The following is a 19,838-nucleotide window of genomic DNA, read 5'->3' on the forward strand; positions in this document are numbered from 1 at the left end:
CTCCCCCCTTAAAGCTTTACACACTCCCCACTCAGGAATACCCTGAAGAAAATCTGACCCTGCACATTGCCTGACTTTGATAGCTTTTCTCATGCCTCTTACATTCTACAGGCCTGCAACACCAGCACTCGGCAGACAGCATCAAGTTCCACTGTTAGCATGTGGTGTAGCCTGGCTCCTGTGGGCCATGACTGCCATAGCTTTTGGGTATTTAGATGGCTGGAGATGGAAAAACATTTTCTAGGCAATCCCTTCCCAACAGGTCACCACTTCAGTTGGCATATTATACCCAAGAGCCTTTGGTGGGAGAAGGGTCTTTTTGTCTTCATACAAAGCACTGGGATTCTCTGTAATGACACTACTCTCCTTAGCAACTACAGACATTTTATCTTCACTTGCATTGTCTAACTTCAGTCACTTTCAGGTTTCCTTCTTCACCAAACAGCATGATTTTTAATTTTCTCCATCCTGCTCTTTGCTCTCTCTTCTTACTATAAAGCTGACTAAATGTAATGAATAACAACCATGCCACAGCCTACACATTGTGCTATCTTGACTTTCTCAACATTTCTGTTCTTCAAACTCCCAACAGAAGGGCATACTCATTTCTGCTAATAACACCCCAGATCTTCTCTAGCCTGCATCTCCAAACTTCCCACAATCTAGTTCCCATGCTTAAACACAGCAACAGAACACTTCTCTGAAGCCAGTTCTCTGTATCAGTTCCTTTATCATTGCTCTGAGAAGATACCTGACAAGACCGACTGAATGTGTGAAGGATTTAATAGATACTTAAGGTATAAAGGACTGATTTTGGCTCAGTTTCAGAGCAATCCACTACAGTGAGGAAGGCTGTATCACAGAGAAGCCGTTCAATCTATGCCTGTAGGAGATTGTGGGAGCTCTCATATGCTGCAGACCAAAAGACAGAAAAGAGGCCAGAATGAGGGGCAGGTTATCCTTCAAAGACCTATTCCTAGTAACCTACTCTGCCAGCCAGAATATCAAAAGATTCAATGTATTATCACAAGCAGAGAGCAGCCGTCCAAACATGAGCCTGTGCTGGACTTTCCAGAGTGAAGCCAGAACAAGGACTTGAACAGAACTCACTTTGCCTTTCATTCCATAGATTTCATTCATCAGCAAAATTACTTATGTCATCAATGTGTTCCTCTAGTCCTTTCACTGCGATGTTTACATACATTGAAATAATCCTGTTTGTGGGGTCTGGAGAGATGACTCAGCAGCTAAGAGCACTGGTTGCTCTTCTGGAGGAACCAGGGTGGGCTCCTAGCACACACAAGGCAGCTCACATCCATCCCTAACTCCAGTTACAGGGGATGCCCTCTTCTGATCTCTGCGGGTCCAGGCAAATACTTGACTCGTGCAGGCAAAACATTCATACACACAACATAAATTTTTTTTTTTTAAAAAAGTCTTAAGAGTTATATTGTTTTGCCACATTGTATAATAAATCTTTGGTCTTTTGGATGACTTTTAAAACGTGCTACTTTAGCTCTGTCCTACTTTGTTTAATAAACAAACGCATGCCATCATGTACACAACTTACAGCTATACACAATCATTTTGCCACTCTAAAATACCTACGATCCAATCTTCTGGACCCCTGGAAACCGCTGACTCTTTTGCTCTCTCTGTGGTGTTTCTAGACTAGCACAGAGGTGGAAGTTGGAAGTAGTCTGTGGCCATTTCAGACGACAACCCTTTGCTTAGCAAAACGTACCGTAATCTAACTTTGTCTTTTCATCTCTTGATAGTTCCCTCGTTTTTAAAAACCATAAAATCTCATTGTACACACGTCACAATTTGTCTAGTTGTTTGCTTGTTGCAAGACGTTTTGTGGACGTTTTCCCATGTAAAGTATAAAAGCAAAATGCTGCAGACACTAGTATGTAGTTCAGGCAGGTTTTAAACCAGCTAAGACATATCTGTAAATACAATTGCTATCCCCACAGTGAGAGTATATTTAAAGTAAATAGTAAGAAACAACCATCCTTTTCTTCTTAGCTTATCAGGGGCCAGCCTCGACAAAAATACCCTCTTCCAGAGTGGAGGCGTGGGAATTTAGAAATATAGTAAAGAATACAATGATGCGAATGAAAATAATAAACCGCAGAAACATATAGGATAGTATTGGGAGGGAATTTCAGTGAGTACTGAAAATTTGCCTGTGTTTAATTTCCAACAGCTTATTATACCCGATTTCAAAAGTAGGAGTGGAACAAAAGGACTGCATTAACACACAGACTGAAAGTCATGGGGTACATTCATCGCTCACACCCCAGACCAGACACTCTGTAGGCAAGCCACTCCCTGGGTGGAATCCCAAGTTATTTCCACAAAGGGAAGTGAAACTTAGTTGGATCCTTAGACTTTTGCTTTAGGTAGGAACCAACTACTTCCCTATTTCAGGAGCACGAGGTCTGGCAACTAGGCACACCTGTTGATGACAGTCTTGAGAAAGCAGAGCTCCGCACAGTTGCAAGGCACCACACAGTCGTGATAACTTAACTCCCTGATGACAAACCATGTTGTTCCTCTACCCACAGAAGTATATGCCTGGCTTATATCTAGCTGATAAAGGGTCTATTTAGATTAAATTGTTTTCTTATCATTGAGTTCACAAGTTCTTTGTCTACATTGGATACAACTCCTTTATCAGCATGTGTTTTGTAAATATTTTCCCTTGCCCTGTGCCTAGTCTTCTGGCCATCTTAATAGCAACTTTCAGAGAGCAGGTTTAGTGGTAGCAAGCAATGTTCTTCCCCTGGTGATGCCTTTGATGAACCTAATAGCTCATCACTAGACCTTGAGTGGCTCGAAATACACTCTCTTCTGTGATCACTGTAGCAGTGCTCTTGGGGACAGGATGCTATTCCCATTTTATAGGAGAAAGTTGGCTACCACATTTCTTTTTTCTTTCGAGTACACACAAAAGGCACCAAAAGAAAATAGGTAGTCAACAGTAGCCCAAGACAGAGCCTTTATATCCAAGAGCATCTGACTGTCTCTCTTCCTCCATAGCTGCATTGGCTGTGATATGAATATCATGTCATCATTCTGTGTACACATTCAGTCATCCCAGCAGCCAAATACTGTCATTGTGCCTCCACCACCAGTATTGTTACCATTACCATCACACCATCACCATTTCCCCCAGCAACCGCCTCTATCACCACCAGAACACACACAGACACACACACACACACACCAACGTCACTACTGCTCTGATAGAGCAGGTGCTTCACTAGCGAATGTCATGGTTTTTGATTGATTGATGTTCACCTAGCACAGTACCATGCTTCACCCAGAACCTTTCCACCTCAGTTTGGGAAGCAAAGTAGACTGACCGCTAGGAAGGTCAAACTTAAGTGCCTCACCAATGTCACACAGCTAGCAAATGCCAGGATTAGTCTGGAATGAGAGACTCTGTAGCCAGTGATCCAGAGCGATCCAAGGGCTCAGTGTATGTGCCAGGGCCCTTGGCAAGGGCAGCCCCATGCTCAGGAGGCTGATGTCATTCCCTTTTAAAGAGACACCCTTCTCCTACTTCCCCGGCAACTTAACCTTCCCCCAACTTCACAGACTCAGCACCCTACAATATAATTTAGAACCTGGAGGTGTCCATCGCTAAAGCCTATGAGCATTAGAAGGAACCACTCTATGGAGCATAAAATCCTGGGGAAAATAATCTCTATTCCTTTAAGTGACAAAACACTGTCTATATCCAAACCATTTTACTAAAATAACAATGCACTCCATGACAGGTACTGGGAGGATTTATAATCATTCCAAATGGAGCCACGCAGAAGTGGCTCCCTGGCTGTGAAGCCACTGATTTCCTGGTGCAGTCTGTTCCATGGCGAGGGCCAGGGAGGCCACAGCTCTGCAAGCTCAGCTTCCTGGAAGAAAGAGGTCTTTCTCTGAGGGATGGCCTCTACCCTCCAGTGCCAGCACTGGGCTGGCTCCTGGGGATGGAATGAGAGCTGCAGACATCTCAGAGAGCTGCTTTCACATCCCTGGGTGGGGAAAAAAAAAGAAGCCCCCTGTTCCCTGCACACAAGCAATAAACTTCACCACACGTCAAACTTGTACCTACCCCCATCAACTCCAGCTTCCTCTTAGGGGATTCAGAGGCTTTAGAAGTATTCCGTCCCCCTGTCACTTCCCTGGAGTCCAAAACCTAAATTTAAGTTCTATTGAACTACTGACTAACTCTGTGACCTTGCTTGACCCCTGAGTGACTTCCTTTCTGTGTGTAAACCAGAAGTAATAGGATTGTAGGGGGGTTGGGCAGGATGCCCCCCCACACCCACCCTCAGTGTCATTGAAAGAGATTGGTATTCCAGCAAGAGAAACGACAGAGAGATGACTGATCCATAGCATCATGGCATCATGGCTTACTGCAAGGCCTTTGGATCCTTAGGGTAATGTTTCCTCTCAGGTGCTTGTAAAGCCCTCAACACAGGCACACACTCAATGGCCATGCCCTTTCCTTCCCTTTTCTTGCAAGGGCTTCAAACTCCCCTCCTACTTTTGCACGCCTCAGTGCTTAAGGCCAGGAGCTTTGTCCCACTTCCTATCTGAGCCCAGAACATCAACACATCTGCAGAGACAGAAGCTTCAAGCTTCGGGGTGACTGCTGCAATTTCCATTTCAGAGACCCCTAAGCAGGGCTCGGAGGCCCACTCTTACCAGGGAGAGTTCGGAGGATTAATCCGTTCTCCTAGAGAGGCCAGGCAACCCGTGTAACTAAATCTCCCTGTTGGATTATTCCAGAGCCCAGAGATCACCCACAAGGCTGAACAGACACAGCAGGATGTGGCACTTTCCAGGCCTTGGTCCAACAAAGGATGTGAGAGGATGTGAGAGTAGACGGCCCACGGGTCCATGGAATCCGTCCTTCCCTCCTGCTCTGCACTATTTGCAGAAGCACTGAGCTCTCTTGGAAAGAACTTGGGTCTTAAAAGTTGGGTTGTTCCCAAATTGTGTTGAAATGGCCTTGGGCAAGTCATTTCACTTCTCTGGGCCTCAGTTTCTTCAAAAGAGAAATAGGGTTCCTTGTATGGATCACACACAGTTATGAAGTATCTGAGATGAACATATATGTATATATAGTACACATATATACATATATATTTTTAAAGAGTTATGTCCTCAAAGATCCTGTACATGACACACTATTGTGACCATACTGACTGGGATGAAGGGCAGGCTCAAATGTCAGGTCAAGCCCGTGGTGTTTTCTCCCACCTCGGTGTTCCACAGCGCCTTGCTTGCTTCGTGTTAGCATCACCTCACAACTTCCTCTCAATAACTCAACTGTGGCTTCTCAGAAACGGGGCTGCTAATCTCCCACCTCTGTGTTCCTAGAGATGGGTATCAGCCCTAGACCACTCTGCAGCTGGGGTGCCCTCTGTGATGATTAACTAGGAAGTCCACCAGTGTGTCTCACTGCCTCCCTTCCGCCTTAGTCATTTGCTTGGCAGAGAGCAGTTCCGCTGCTGCGTGCATCTCCCAGGGTCTCAGGGTCCCAGGGTCCCAGGCTCCCATGGTGGGTGTTCAATGAGCGCACACAGAAAGTGAGAACACGGGCTGGAAAGGGGAAGAGTGAAACAGAACTGCCCCAACAGCAGGCTGTTCTACCCCATCAACCACGGGGCAGGAAGATCTCCTACAACCGCCCAACCCTGCCGCGTGTTTCAGTCCGCTTTCTGTTGTCTCAGCAGAGTGGCACAGGCGGTTTAGTGTATAAATAAGAGATATTGATATGGTTCATGGTTCTGGGAGGTAGATCATGGGATTCCATGGTTTCCAGCTAAGCTGTCCCCACAGCCTCGTATTTTGGGAGCTTGATCCTTAGCTTGCAATGCTATTTTGAAGACACGAGAGGGGGTGGCACCTGAATGGCAGAGCAGGTCACTAGGAGTGGGCTTGCGAGGTCATACCCGCTTCTTGTTCCAGCCTGGGCACTCCACCTGCTCGTCTGTGCCAGGTGAGGAGCCTCCCACACATGGCTCTGCCACCGTGCCTTCCCTACTATGATGAATTAAAATCCCTCTGAAGCCATGAGCCGAAATGAAACTCACCTCCTTGGGCTGTTTCTTTGCGGTACTTTGTCCCGGCCACAAGAAGATTTGCTGTGAAAGGAGACGAAGACACTGTGACTTCTTCATTAAGACTGATGAGAAGGATCCACGTCCCCTTACTTTGTTCTTTGACACAGTCTGCTGTCTCGAGCTTCTGTCTTCGCCCCAGCTCTTCTCTCTCACCTGAAATGATTCCCAGCCTCCAAATCATAGCCTCACCCTCAGTGATTCCAACCACACTGTGCTTGCTGTGACCGGCCAACCAAGTTGCCTAATTTTTCAAAATGCAGGTAAAGTGTCACCTCACTAACAAAAGAGTTTCCAGCATGCATGTGTGCAGAGCAGATTCAAGAACCGGAGCCCTAGCGGCAAGCCTAGATTCCAGCATCGACCTTCTGACCTCAGGAAAGTCCCCTTTCATCTCTTAGCCTGTTTGCTCAGCTGTAAAATGGAAATGACTACACCTTCTTGGGGTGGGGAGGGTGAGAAGTGTGTTGGTTAACGAATACAAATACCACGGCAGAGCACTGGACACGCAAAACCAGTGGCACAGCTGCACTGGGTAGGGAGTATTAGAGAGAGGTCCCCTCCCACCAAGGTACTCGAAGCTCACTTGTATAGCTGCCATTTTACCTCAGTGTCTTCGCATCTGTGTATTACCTGTGGCCTCACTAAGAATGGGGACAGCTTGCAGGCAGGAACTCTCTGTATCGATTCCATTGGCCAGTTTGGTGTGTGAGCGAATGAATCGGTGAATGGATGGATACACAGAGAGCGAGTCGGTAGCCTGGGATCAAGCCACAGGGGCAGAAGTATTTCTTCTGAACCTCACAGGCCTGCCTCCATTTATCCTAATACCATGGAGTCTCACTTTATTCTCCAGATGAACCCATGCATTATAGAAGGAAAAAAATATGTGTTTTTCATTATGAGAGAAGACTGGGAGTCTACATTGCTATGGCTATAGTTATGCCTGAGGTATGACCTTAGGCAGTTGTTTCCCAACCTAATGTGAGGTCTGGTTCTGTTTCTCTTAAGATGCTTGTAGCTGCAAGAAGGAAAAGCAGTCATCGGTAACAATAGTCCATCAACAACAAGTGGCGCAACCCGAGGGCCCTGCACAGCTACTACAATGCCTGAAAGACGTCAGGGCCATAAGCCAGTGTGTACGAGTCTGACGATGTAAAACTGTTTCCCTTAGCTCCAAATTGCACACTCTCACTCAGCAATGACCACAGGCAAGAGGAGGGGAGTGTTTGCTTAGTGAAACTATTAAGAAAAGAGTAAGAAAAACTTTCCCAGATTTGACTGTGTGCCTCTTACCTAAACAAATCAGGAAAAGAGAAAGCACACATGCATGCGTGCCTTGAGATGGCCTCAAGGTGTAACACAGATGTGGGCTCTCCACAGCCCATTCACCTCTTAGTATAATAAGCTGAGACTAAGTCTAAGGTCTACCCATCTCCAGCACCCGTCTGGTCCCCCAGGCCACACGGTTCCTATGGAATTGAGGAGGGGTACGACTGCTGAGGGACCTGCCAGAAGCCTTAGCCAGGAAGCAGGCACATCTTCCTAGCCCATCCATTCTGGAGCCTGGGTTCCCCAATTCACTGTATGGTCTGATAAACAAGCAGAAACCAGTTACAGTAACCTATAGCAGGTGTGGAGGCTCACACCTGTGATCCAAAGACTGGAATGGCAGAGACAGGGGGTTGGAGTTTTAGGCCATAGTAAGACCCTGAAAGGAGGGACAGAGAGAGGAAGAAAGGGACTGAAAGAGGGAAGGAGAAAGGAAGGGAGAGTACAGAAGAAAAAAGAAAGAAAAATGGAAAAGAATTATTTGGACTGGAGAGATGGTTTAGGGTTAAAAGTGTGTGCTGCTCTTGCAGAGGTCATGAGTTCAGTTCTTCCAGGCACCCGCCTGTACCTCCAGCTCTTCTGGTCTCTCTAGGTATCTGCACTTGTGCATACACACGACATACATGAGCGCATACAGTTTGTCTAGAAAGAGTTAAGGGGTGGAGTTTGGGGGTGAACATAATAAAAATTTCACTGTTTGAAACCCTCAAAGGATTAAGAAAATATTTTAGAAATAAGTGGGTAAAATAAGAAAATTTAAATGCAATAAATAAAGTGACAGGCGGGAATCTTTTTTTTTTCTCCACATGTAAAAGGTGAGTAATCTAGAGCCCAAATGGCCTCTGGGAAGCCAAATTCCAAATTCCTTCTTTTTGTTCATTCTCAGCACACACAAACCCTCAAGGTTTCTTCATAGTCCAAGATCTGGCATTGTGTCTCATTATGAGTTGTTTGTTTGTTTGGTTTGGTTTTTTGAGACAGGGTTTCTCTGTGTATCTGCCTTAGCTGTCCTGGAACCACTCTGTAGACTAGGCTGGCCTCGAACTCACAGGAAGCCTTTGCCTCCCAAGTGCTGGGATTAAAGGTGTGTGCCACCATCTCCAGGCTCATTCTCATTTTTAAAGAAAGAAGATGTATAGGAGAAGACCAGGGAAGATGCGGGAGAGAAAGGCAGTATTTGTTATCTTCCTTTCTACCCTCCCCTTCTCGGACCTTCTTATAGCTGCCTCATTGGTCAGAACGTGGTGATTCACTAAGGAGGTTAAGAAATAAATAATAGCATGACAGAGAGAGACACACACACTGAATTTGAACTAGTAATGTGAGCTTGAATGCTGGTGTGGAGCGGGGTGGACTGTGAGTCTTGCCAAGCAGCTAGCAACCTGCCACAGTTCCAGGACTGATCTAGAGAGAACAATGTGAACTCTGTACAAAGACCTGAACTATTGATAGCTGAAGCCTGTTGGCTGGGGCACAGTGCTGAGCTCTCAGGCTGGCTTCTGGTTGCCTAGCTGTGGGACCTCCCTTCTCTCTCTCACCATCCTCAGGGCTAATACTGAGGGTGGGACTCCCAGGACAGCTGTGGGGAAATGCACCTGAATACAAGACTCATTTCTTTGCACCTATCCAACAACAACAGACCACAGAACCTCGTGTGTGCTGTGCAGTGCCTGCCACTGAAGAGTCGGAGATCCGTTAGTTAAAGAACTGCTTCTTCACATTCAGAATAATCTTCGAAATGCCTGGGAAGCCATCTTTTAGGAAAGACTGTGTTAGCTGGGCATAGTAATGTACACCTTTAATACCAGCATTCAGGGAAGGAAAAGGTAGGCAGATCCTTGTGAGTTCAAGTCCAGCCTGGTCTACATGGCCAACTCTAAACCTGCCAAAGCAACATTGTGAAACCCTGTCTCAAAGGAAAAAAAAAAAAAAAAAAAAAAAAACAACAGGAAAACTGTTAACTTCTGTTACGGGGTGGGTACAAATGAATGGGATATAGAGACCAACACAGGCAGGGATTCTCAGCCATGCTGTCAAGATGGACAGAGGAGTCAGCTGTGCTCAGAAAGAAGCTGGAACATGAGGAGGTAGGAATCTGTAGATATATATATATATCATGTACTCGGAACACTGACCCTCAGGCAGAGGATCTGTTTTCTAAGCCTTCTCTGCCCAGTGCTATTGTTTATTCTACACATCTGAAATCAAACAGATTTGGGTTGAGGTCCTAGCTGCACTATCTCACAATGGGAGCTGAGGCCAGGGGTTCACCTCACTTCTCTCTAACATCCCACCTGTCACCATCCTTGGCCATCACTGGCAAGGGACAGGACAAGATGAGCGTACAAATGTCTCCAACACAGCAAGTGGCTGCTCAAGAAGGACAAGGGTAGTTCCTGTGTTGGTGGTGCTTTGGGCAAAGAAACAGGTGTTCCTGGGAGACAGGAGACAAGTCACTCCTCAGGAAGGACAGATGACCACGCCATGTGGCTCTGTGGCCTCCTGTGAGCCCCATGATGGGCTGTGCTGGTTTTACTATCCTGGAATATGAGGAAATGGCCCTCATCCGCTGAGGGTTGTGTTTGAGATGGATGTGGGCAGTCGGCTTGGCAAGGTCACTCGTCACTGGCTGCATAGATCCACCAGGCCAGGCTGTTGGGCTGCCCTTCACCTACAGCCTTCTTCCGTTCAGAAGGCCGTCTTGAGGATGGTGGTCTCATGCCATGGCAATGTCTTTAAACTGTGTCACATTATGGGATGGCCAGTCCCATCTACACTTTCACTTTCTGTTACGTTCTGGCCTCACTCAGCGAGGGCTATCTGGTCTCCCACTTCCCCTACGCCACCACTCTCGCAGGGAGGCCTCCGCCCCCGCCCCCCACCTGTGTGAAATCTGGCCTCACTCTCCTGCAACAGTCAAGGCCACCTGGATGGTGTACCCTCCCATGATGATTTCGGTTCCTCAAAAGTGTCATGGTGAAGTTCATCCTCCTTTTTCTTCTTCCTTCAGGCCTCAGCTTTATGGCTCCCTCTTTGACCTTACCCTCCAGCTCCCTTCAGGTTCAGTTCATTGCTGAGAGTTCTGCAGCCCGTGACTCCCCCTTCCCCAAATTCCAGCTCAAATCATGGATGAAATTGTTTGGTCTATGCCTTTTTCCCTCGCAATAAATTGCACAAAGCCAGGGCCTCTCTTTCGAGTTCTGCACATCATCCCAGCATAGAGCTAAACAGAGCAGGGGTAGGAATGACCTACTGCTGCTGCTTGCATTGCTTGGGCCCCAGAATCCTGACTAGAGGTGACAAGGGGATAAAGAGAAAACAAACACAGACATGCAGACAAGTTAAGGTCAGGTGGACTAGGCTCTCTGCTGCAGAAGCCACAGCACCCTGGAAGCTCAGCAGTTGAGCAGGGAGGCAGGGTTATTAGAAAGATTTGAGCATGCAGAGGTTATAGTACACAGCCGAGTCCAGGAGGCTGATCTAGCTAACCTCAGGAAGAACCATGTCTGTGGGACATTTTCTGCACACACTATCAGCATTCACACTAGATCCTGAGGAAGGCTCTGCCATCCATCTGAGCCCCACCGGGTGAGGGCTTCCACACTCCCACAGTCATGTCTGTGTCAACAACATGAATTCACTCAGGACTTCACTCACTCCCTACAACCTCTCTAAGTCCATCCTACTTTCTCTGCTTTACCACGCACCCACCTCCTACCAGATCCTCAACAAACACCAGCATCAACACATTGGTCTCGCACTATTTCTTTATTGCTACTATGCATCCCAGGCTAAGCTTCTCTCCTGCCCGGCCCACCAGAGTCAGTTACCCAGAGAACAAGGCCAGCTGTCTGTGCTTGGAGAGGCCTAGTAGGTAATGCTAATGCACCTTCAAGTTCAAGGACCACAGAGCCAGAAAACCCCATGTCTTTAGAATAGAAAAAATGGGAGGCAAAGTGTTTCCTTTAGCTCCAGAATTCTCCAGAAATACACCCAATATGGGGGCCTCCCATCAAGATATGGTTTTTTTTTAGAATAAGCATGACATATATTTTTAAATAAAGCTCATTTTGTTCAAAAGCAAACACAATCAAAATGATACACTGCTTTAAATTCTACTAATTAGGATATAAAAGGAAACATCTTGTTTTCAGTTGAACTTGTTACCCAGTTACAAACTCCCTAAATGTTAATTTGTGGTACACACAGAAAGCCTTAACATGCAGTAGCCCCTGGGATGATGCCTCTATCTGAAAAACCGAAGTAAATATTATTTACTTAATCTTTGCTTAAACTAGAAAAATCACTAAGTTTGGGTGTTCAAATCTTTTCAAAATATAAACTTAAATTTGCTGTTACTCATCTAAGAATGACATCTGTTAGGTGGATTTAACTACAGTTCCATATTCACAGGAAATAGAATTAAGGATTGCTGTTCAAGATATGTTAATTCTTTACTCCAACACACTGCACCTGTTGCGCAGAGTTGGGAGACAGAATGGTTGATAAGTTATCCATCTCTTTGACTTATTCCACTGAAAGGGGGAGCCATGCTATGTGTGTTTCCGAGCTCTCTTCAAACCTACCTGAGTTTGAATATGGGCTCCTTCATTCTTTGCAAGAATAGAAAAGAAGGTTAGCCAAGGTTTGGGAAAAAGGAATAAGACAAGTGTAGAGAAATTCAGGGTTTGTCTCTACCTACAGGAGGTGGTGGTCAGGGTGCACGGCCCCCACCTCTCCTCAAGGATCCTTCTGAAGGTGTTCCAAGCTGTGCGGGGAAGGACACAGAGTGGGGTGCTCCAGCAATAAGCACACATGTTTCATATTACATGCAGCATTCTTTGTGGGAGCTCCAGAAAAAAAAAATGGCATGGTCAACCACCCTTCTCAGAATGAAGGGACTGAGGAAAAAGGATTTTTTTTGGCTGCTGACTGTATCAAAAGTCAGGAACAAAGGGAAGATCCTGTGCCTTTTAAGAAAACAAAGTTTGCATTTGGGATTTTAACTTTAAGTCTGGAGGGAGGGCAAGAAGATCAGTGGATACCTGAAGAGCCCACCTGGGACTCAAGACAATGGTAGGAAGTACAGCAGCTCCCCCAGCTCCCTGGTGTCTTTGCTCGGTGATATCAAGGGACCCACCTGCCACACTGAGCCTCCATCCCCTCATCCTTACCTCAAACATCACAGGGCAGACCATATGCAGACACGGTAAAGTGGCATCTCCAGGCAGGCCTGGTAAAGCACACTAGAGAAAAGGGAAACTTGGTATATGTAAAAAAAAAAAAAGTCAAAGAGAAATAGTCTTCAAAAACCAGCTAGCAGCATCATACAGTGGGAAGACTATGGTTAAAGTCTTAAGGGATTAGCTACGAAGACCACTTTTACCTCTTACTGGCTCTGTGGCCTCATGTAAATTATTTGGCTTCTCTGAAACTTGACTTTTCTCATCTGCAAAATATAGGGGTGAAAGTACCGCCTCCTCCCATGAGATAGGGTAAGGACCAATCCTGATGCTCTTTTTCAATAGCCTTGGTACAAAGATGGAACAAGATGCAAGTAAACAGCTCCACCCACCCACCTGGGCTCACAGACTCTGAGCATCAACACTACCCTGCCTTTCCCAGTCTTGGAGGCTGCCTCCTTCAGTTTGACAAAGTCTGACAGCCCTTCACCATGGTTCCATCAGTGTGCAAAGCCATCTGCTTGCCCTTTGCAAAGGCAACTTCCCCTTTTCTTCTAGATTCAGCTAAGTAAACCGAGCCAAGAGTTCACCTTGAAGCAGCACAGCCCTAGAACGCCTCAGGCAGACACAGGGGAAAGTGTCACCACTGTCCTCTGGTTTATTCCCTTGTAGGTCTCTTCCTCAGTCTCCAGGTCCCCAGAAGCCACTTCCGGTTTCCATTTCTTACCAGTTAAGCTCCTTAGGGAGGGAGGGAAGAGTTTTTCACCCTAGCAAAACACAGCAGGTATCGGTGAGGGATCTGACCAGGGCAGGGGAGCAGAAACTATCATTTGTAGCCCATTTCCCACTCTCCAGGCTCCTCCTGGGCACAACTTTCAAATGTCATTATGAGTGCCACTTTTCTGGGGCCCTCCTCTGACTCCTTCAAGATTCAGTGACATGCTACTGTCTCTTGCAATCTCTGTTTCTTCTTTCGTACATTTTTTTTCTCACTGCTGGGCATCACACTAAGGACCTCAAGCCCAGGAAAAGCACTCCACCCCTGAGTTACACTCCCAGCCCCAAGAAGGTATTTAGTGTCTTTCTTCCCTGGTAAGTTTCATTGGGGGGAGCACAATCAAATATTTCATTTTTAAATATTTCCTTAGCTCCTATCACAGTGCCTGACACAGAGAAGCAGCTTAATAGGTGAATGTTGAATGAATGGGTGGATGAATGAATGAATGAACCAGTCTCAAGGCTTTCTGCATGGTAAAGACAACACCTTCTGGATTTTGCAAAGAAGGTGCCTCTTATAGGCTACTGTTGTCTTGCACGAGACTGTGAAAGGCAAAATGCACTTCCCAAGGCAACACAAATAGTGGCTGGGTCAAGATTTGAACCTAGGTTATCATTGGGCCTCACTGTTTTTGATTTATTTTATGGTCAGTCTAGAAACACTGTTGACAAAGGCAATTTTTCCAAAATAAAGAAGTGGAATGTGTCGGCCCATAATTCCTTCCCCTCACCCAACACAGCCTGCTCTGTGCTGAGCAAGATTCCGGAGAGCCCTGTGCAACCCACGCAAGGCAGAGGGACAGAGACAGGGGCTGCCCTTGTCCTTCTGCTGCCTCTGACTGGCTCCTCCGTGGAGCCCCTCCCAGCCTGTCCCCACTAAGGCAATACTTGGATAAAAGTCTAGGAACAAAGCCCACATTTTCCTGCCCCAAGTGGAGAGGCCACTGCTAGAGAAACAATGGCCTTGCTGCGGATCAAAGGAGCTGGGCCCAAGCCTGGGACAAAAGCTTAGCTTGACAGGAATGACAACCTGCCCTGCCCCTCCTTTCACGGAGGTCTAGGGAGCGTCCTGTGGAGGCCCAGCCCACCTTCGCAGTGCACCTCCCAGCCTCTGGTTTCTTCCCCGGGAACACTCAGAGAACCGCTTAAGGGCCTGGGTCCCTGGGCCTCCTCCTTTTTCACGCTAGGCTACTGCCCTTCCCTCACTGTCTCCACTAAGGCCTCTGCCTAGGCTTCATTCAACGTTTGTGCCTCCAAGTGGCTTCCCTTCCACTCTCGTTGACCTTTCAGCTGGGTTTCATCACAGGCCACTGTGCCCATGCATGGAACTGTCTCCTACCCTGATCACAGCATTAATCACTCCAAATTCGCTATCGCTGCTGGGTTTAGAGCCTGCCGGTTCCCTAGACTGGGACACTTTCACAACCTTGTGAGTGTATTGCCTAACTCAAGATGCTCAATGAAGCCGGCAATGAATGGCAGGGAGGAGGCTTTTCAAAAGCTGGAAATGGGCTTGGCTGTCCCTCCCTCTATATGAACCCAAACTGCCTGGTCTCTCCAGTTCTTTCATTTTAATTTTATCAAACTCATACTTTTTAAAAATGCCACCTTGGTGCTGGGAAAGCAATGACAGTCAAAACAATAGAATGAGCTTCACTGGTGAGAGATGCAGAGACAGAAGCTAACCAACTGTGTGATTTAAGTTATGGTGCACATTGTGAGACAAAAAGCAAGTGGCAGAGCAAAGAACACGCCCCTGGACTGGAAAGATGGGTCGGTGGTTAAGAATGAGTGCACTCCTCTTCCAGAGGACAGGAATTTGGTTCTCAGCACCATGTTCGGCAGCTGACAACCACCTGGAACTCTAGATCCATAGAGATCTGCCACCTCTCACCTCTGCAGACACCCGTGCATGCATGCACACACGCAAAATTAAATAAAATAAAGCCTTTTTAAGATGTAAAAAGAGTGTGTACCAATATTTATGCCCAATATGTGCCAAGAGTCCACCAAGTACCAGGCAGCATCTGGAGCTGGGGATGAACTAAGTACCTTCCATGCAGCTAACCTATCCTGTAATGGCAGGCGCTGGTTCAGACTGAGAAGACCTTCCTTCCAGAGGAAGAAGTGACTGAGCCACCATCTAAGGAATGAGTCGCGTTTAGGGAGGATGAAGCAGAGTGTAGGAAGGCTGAAATAGGGAAGGACTGGTAACATTGAACGGGGTGGGGGTGGGACTGCTTGTCGGTAAGCAGGGAAGTTCATCAAAATGTCACGGAGAACCTGAGAGCTAGTAGGATCATCCAGGACTAGCACTCACAGGCTGGGAGAGACTTAGTATTTTGCCCCCACTCCTCCCCATCCTTGTGGTAAATGGAAACAAACATGTTTCTCTGCTTCCTTAGTTTCGGTCCCATACTGTCCTGATAGATTAGAAAAACCCATCTGAAACACGGGCAATGGTGGCGCACACCTTTAATCCCAGTACTTAAGAGACAGAGGCAGGCAGATCTCTGTGAGTTCAAGGCCAGCCTGGGCTATACAGAGAAACCCTGCCTCAAAAAACTAAATAAATAAATAATAAGGAAGGAAGGAAGGAAGGAAGGAAGGAAGGAAGGAAGGAAGGAAGGAAGGAAGGGGAGAGGGGAAGAGAGAGAGAGAGAGAGAGAGAGAGAGAGAGAGAGAGAGCCTTCTTCAGCTGGAAGACAAGTCCTGGAATTAGAGCATCAAGCATGGCAGGATACAGTCTCTAAGAGCTTTGTCTGCAGCTTCCTGCGAAGGGACTGACATCAGCCACAACAAAAATAAGGCACATTGTGTTCATTCAACAAGCATTTGTAGTTTGTCAAGCACACTCACTGAGTGGGCTCACTTCTTGGAACAAAGTTCAAGCCCCAGGTTTCAGAGTCCTTGAGAGCTGTGCTCTAATAGGTCTTATTAACTATTATCCTTGGGCTAGCTGGTGGACCTCCACTAGCCAGTGCTTTCTCTTTGTCACTAGAAGCCAGGGCTTTCTGCCATCGAGGTTACTGGTAGAACTGTGTATTCTAAGGTTGCCATAGCCATGTGCTACAGCCTGGTGATTTAAGTAACAGAAATAACAACAACCTCATGACCCTAGAGGCTGGAAGACTGTGATCAAGGTGGACTGCCACACACACACACACACACATACACACATGCGCGCACTGTGGCTTTGGTTGTTTTGTTGTTGTTGCTTTGGGTTTTTTGTTGTTGTTATTTTGCTGGGGATTTTTTTGTTTATTTTTGAGACAGGATCTTCTTGAGTAGCACTGGATGGTTGAGAATTTGCTAGTAGACCAGACAGACCTTGAACTTACAGAGATCCTCCTGCCTCTGCCTCCTGAGTGCTGGCACTAATGGCAAGAGCCAGTCACCCTTTCTTACAAGTCACCAGTCACACTGAATTAGGGACAACTGCTGAAATCCTGGGGGTTAGCCCCTTCATACAGGCGTTAGAGTAGTGGCTCTCAGCCTTCTTAATGCTGTGATCCTTTAATGCACTTCTTCGAGTTGTGGTGACCCCCGGCCATAAAATGATGGTTGTTGCTTCTTCATAACTGTAATTTTGCTACTGTAATGACCATAATGCAAATATCTGATATGCAGGATAGCTGATATGTGACCCCTGTGAAAGTGTCATTCGACCCCCCAGGGGGTCATGACCCACAGGTTGAGAGCTACTGATTTAGAGGCTACATCATCTGCCTCCAACAGATGGAAGTGTCCATCAAAACCTCCACAGGGGCTGGCGCACAGCAGACCCTGGACAGATAGTGAACCTTGTCTTTGACACCAATACCATGGGAAGGAACTCGGGACTTAGTGGCACCAGCTCTTTTTTTTTTGGAGGGGGGGGTGTCAAGACAGGATTTTCTCTGTAGCTTTGGAGCCTGTCCTGGAACACCAGTTCTTGCCGTAGGCTGAACTCTTTGCTTCTAAGCCCTCCCTTGCTGCCAGAATGACCCTGGCATGATAGTGGTGCTCTCCTTCTCCCTAATAACCAAGGGCTTGTTGGACCCCGTAAACCCTGTGCTCCTTTAGTCTAAGTACTAATGTAAGTTGCTAAATCTGCCATGCCAGGAACAGCCCGAGAAAGAAGCAAAGACCTGGCAATTTTCAGAACCACTTGCTCTCCGGGAACTTAGCTTCTTCCTACCATTTCTGCTGAAGAGGTAGTTGGTACAAGGCTAGGACATTCTCCTTCCCAACCCTTCCCCTACTGCCCTTTGGAAAGGGGTACCAGCAGCTGTCTGAGAGGAAGTCAGCGGTAAAGCTATCTATCAAAGACCTAACTTTGGAAACTGTGCCCATTTGTCCCCAGATCACCCACTGGTATTTTAGGCCACACGCATTCCTCTAGCCACCTGCCCTGCCCTGGTATGCTGGGGACAGCTAATCTAGCAGCCACCGGTGGGAAAGTCAGGAAGCCATCCTTGAAGTCACTTTCTCATTGTCCTGCTTCCTGGGTGATATATTAACGAGGTTGTTGTGTGGTTGGGTTTGTTTGAGGAATTTTTGTTTGTTTGTGGGTTTTTGTTGTTGTTTTTAAGGTCAGTTCAATTTTTATCTTGCGCTTAAGCCGTTCCTAAAGACAAGCTTTAGTCCTATGGTCATGCTTTTTCTTTGAACCCAATCAAAGCCAGATAGTAACTGAAAAAGAGGATTGAGCCGCAATATTTTGCCAGGCGATGGGGGCTCACACCTTTAATCCCATCACTCCGGAGGCAGAGGCAGGCGGATCTCTGTGAGTTCAAGACCAGCCTGGTCTACAGAGCTAGTTCCAGGACAGGCTCCAAAGCCACAGAGAAACCCTGTTGCGAAAAACCAAAAAAAAAAAAAGAGAGAGAGAGAGAGAGAGAGAGAGAGAGGGGGGGGGGGGGATTGAGCACTAAATGGATGTTGAGATGGCACTCTGATACCCCCCAAAATAATTAATAATATATAATAATATATAAGTAAAGCATTTGAAAAAGTATTAATTGCTCTTTAGACCAACAAGGAGCTCCTTGTGCCCCTTTAGGAGTGCCGTATTTTGCATTAATTTTCAAAACAGCTCATGTTCATTATGGGATTGGGACACGGAGAGACAGACTGTGTGCATTCATGCAGATGCACAGGCCGCGTCCTCTTAGTTAAGATCATCGTGACTGGTGCTGAGCTTGCTTTTCTTACTTCCTGGGAAACCGGGAGCATGTTAGAGGTAAAGGTTCATGTCTTTATCGTTTTAACCCAATTGTTCCCTGAAATGTCTGCATCACATTAACCTGCCACCATTAACCTTTCATCCTGCCTCTGTTAACTGAGCCATCCTCCCATCACGGATGCTGCTGCTTCTTATGTGGCTATCTTTTTCATTTGTTCTATATAACCTGCCCAGTTTGGCCTGACTTTTCAGCAGTGCTACCTCTGGCATCCATCTACTCAATCCACCTTTCAAAAGCACGTCCTTGATCTCATGATGCTATCATCGTAAAACAACTATGAAAATGAAGTGGTGACCTGTAGTGAGAACTGATGAGTCAAGACATGAGACGCAGCGAGTAAACGCAGAACTGAAACACAGCCTGCTCGTTTCTGCCTTTTGCTTGTTTGCAGCATGAGTGGTTGTACCTGGAATCTTACGTGTGCTAGGCAAGTACTCACCACTGAGCTATTTCTCCAACCTTCTTTTTGTTTCTTTTATTTGGAGACGGAAACTCGCTAATTTGCCCAGTTTGACCACAAACTTGTGATTTTCACGCCTTGTCCTCCTGAGCAGGCTGATAGTACAGGCATGCACCCACTCCTTGCTCTTCCTGCCAATCTGGATTTCGTGTTAGAAAGCAGTGACAGAAGCAGGCACCGCCCCTAGCTTGGAGCTTTCCCACTGGGCAAAGCTAGAAATGCTCCACCTTTCGAAAGAAAACTTAGAAAACAAACATGTCTCCCAGCTCTGCCATGCTGATATGCTGATGGAGTGAAAACAGACAGACGTGTCATAGGCAGAAGGCAGAATTCTGACATCTACATGCAGATTCCAGCAGAGTCCCACTCAGCGTAAGGAGCAATTCTTGTGCTCTGGGGACACACAGGAGGTCAGAAAACACAGACTAGAGTTTGAATCCTTACTCCATTGCTTACTGTCTGTGTGACCTTGGAAAAGATGCCGAGTGCTCTCCAGAATCTCAGCATATGTGTTGGTATGTATGCAAGAGTGCTCACAAAATGGTCATTGCGGTTTTTTTTGTTTTGTTTTCTTTTGTTTTGTTTTTTTTTTTGATGCTAGATTTTAGCTGTCTGACCCTGGCTGCATGGAATGATCAAACAAAGACTAAAAGCAACCTGAGTGATCCTAATGTCTTTGAGGAAAGAGGAAAGGCAGAGTTTGGAGTTGCAAAAGACTTTG

General features: G+C 46.6%; 2 long non-coding RNA genes across 2 annotated transcripts in view; one reads left to right on the forward strand and one right to left on the reverse strand.

The window, feature by feature from the left end:
* Window positions 1-19,838, forward strand: part of LOC126498032 (uncharacterized) — a 505,230-nt gene that overhangs the window by 313,388 nt on the left and 172,004 nt on the right. The gene's annotated exons all lie outside the window — the stretch shown is intronic.
* The window catches only part of LOC126498033 (uncharacterized), a 247,134-nt gene that overhangs the window by 220,227 nt on the left and 7,069 nt on the right, over window positions 1-19,838 (reverse strand). Inside the window, exons 2-3 of the long non-coding RNA XR_007590749.1 lie at window positions 12,644-12,715; window positions 6,111-6,161 (exon numbers count right to left, since the gene is read on the reverse strand). This is a non-coding gene — a long non-coding RNA (uncharacterized lncRNA). The remainder of the gene's footprint in view (window positions 1-6,110; window positions 6,162-12,643; window positions 12,716-19,838) is intronic.

The sequence above is a fragment of the Alexandromys fortis genome, unplaced genomic scaffold, assembly GCF_014885135.2.
Source record: "Alexandromys fortis isolate MF-2015 unplaced genomic scaffold, M_Fortis_MF-2015_v1.1 scaffold_13, whole genome shotgun sequence".
Taxonomy (NCBI): Eukaryota; Metazoa; Chordata; class Mammalia; order Rodentia; family Cricetidae; genus Alexandromys; species Alexandromys fortis.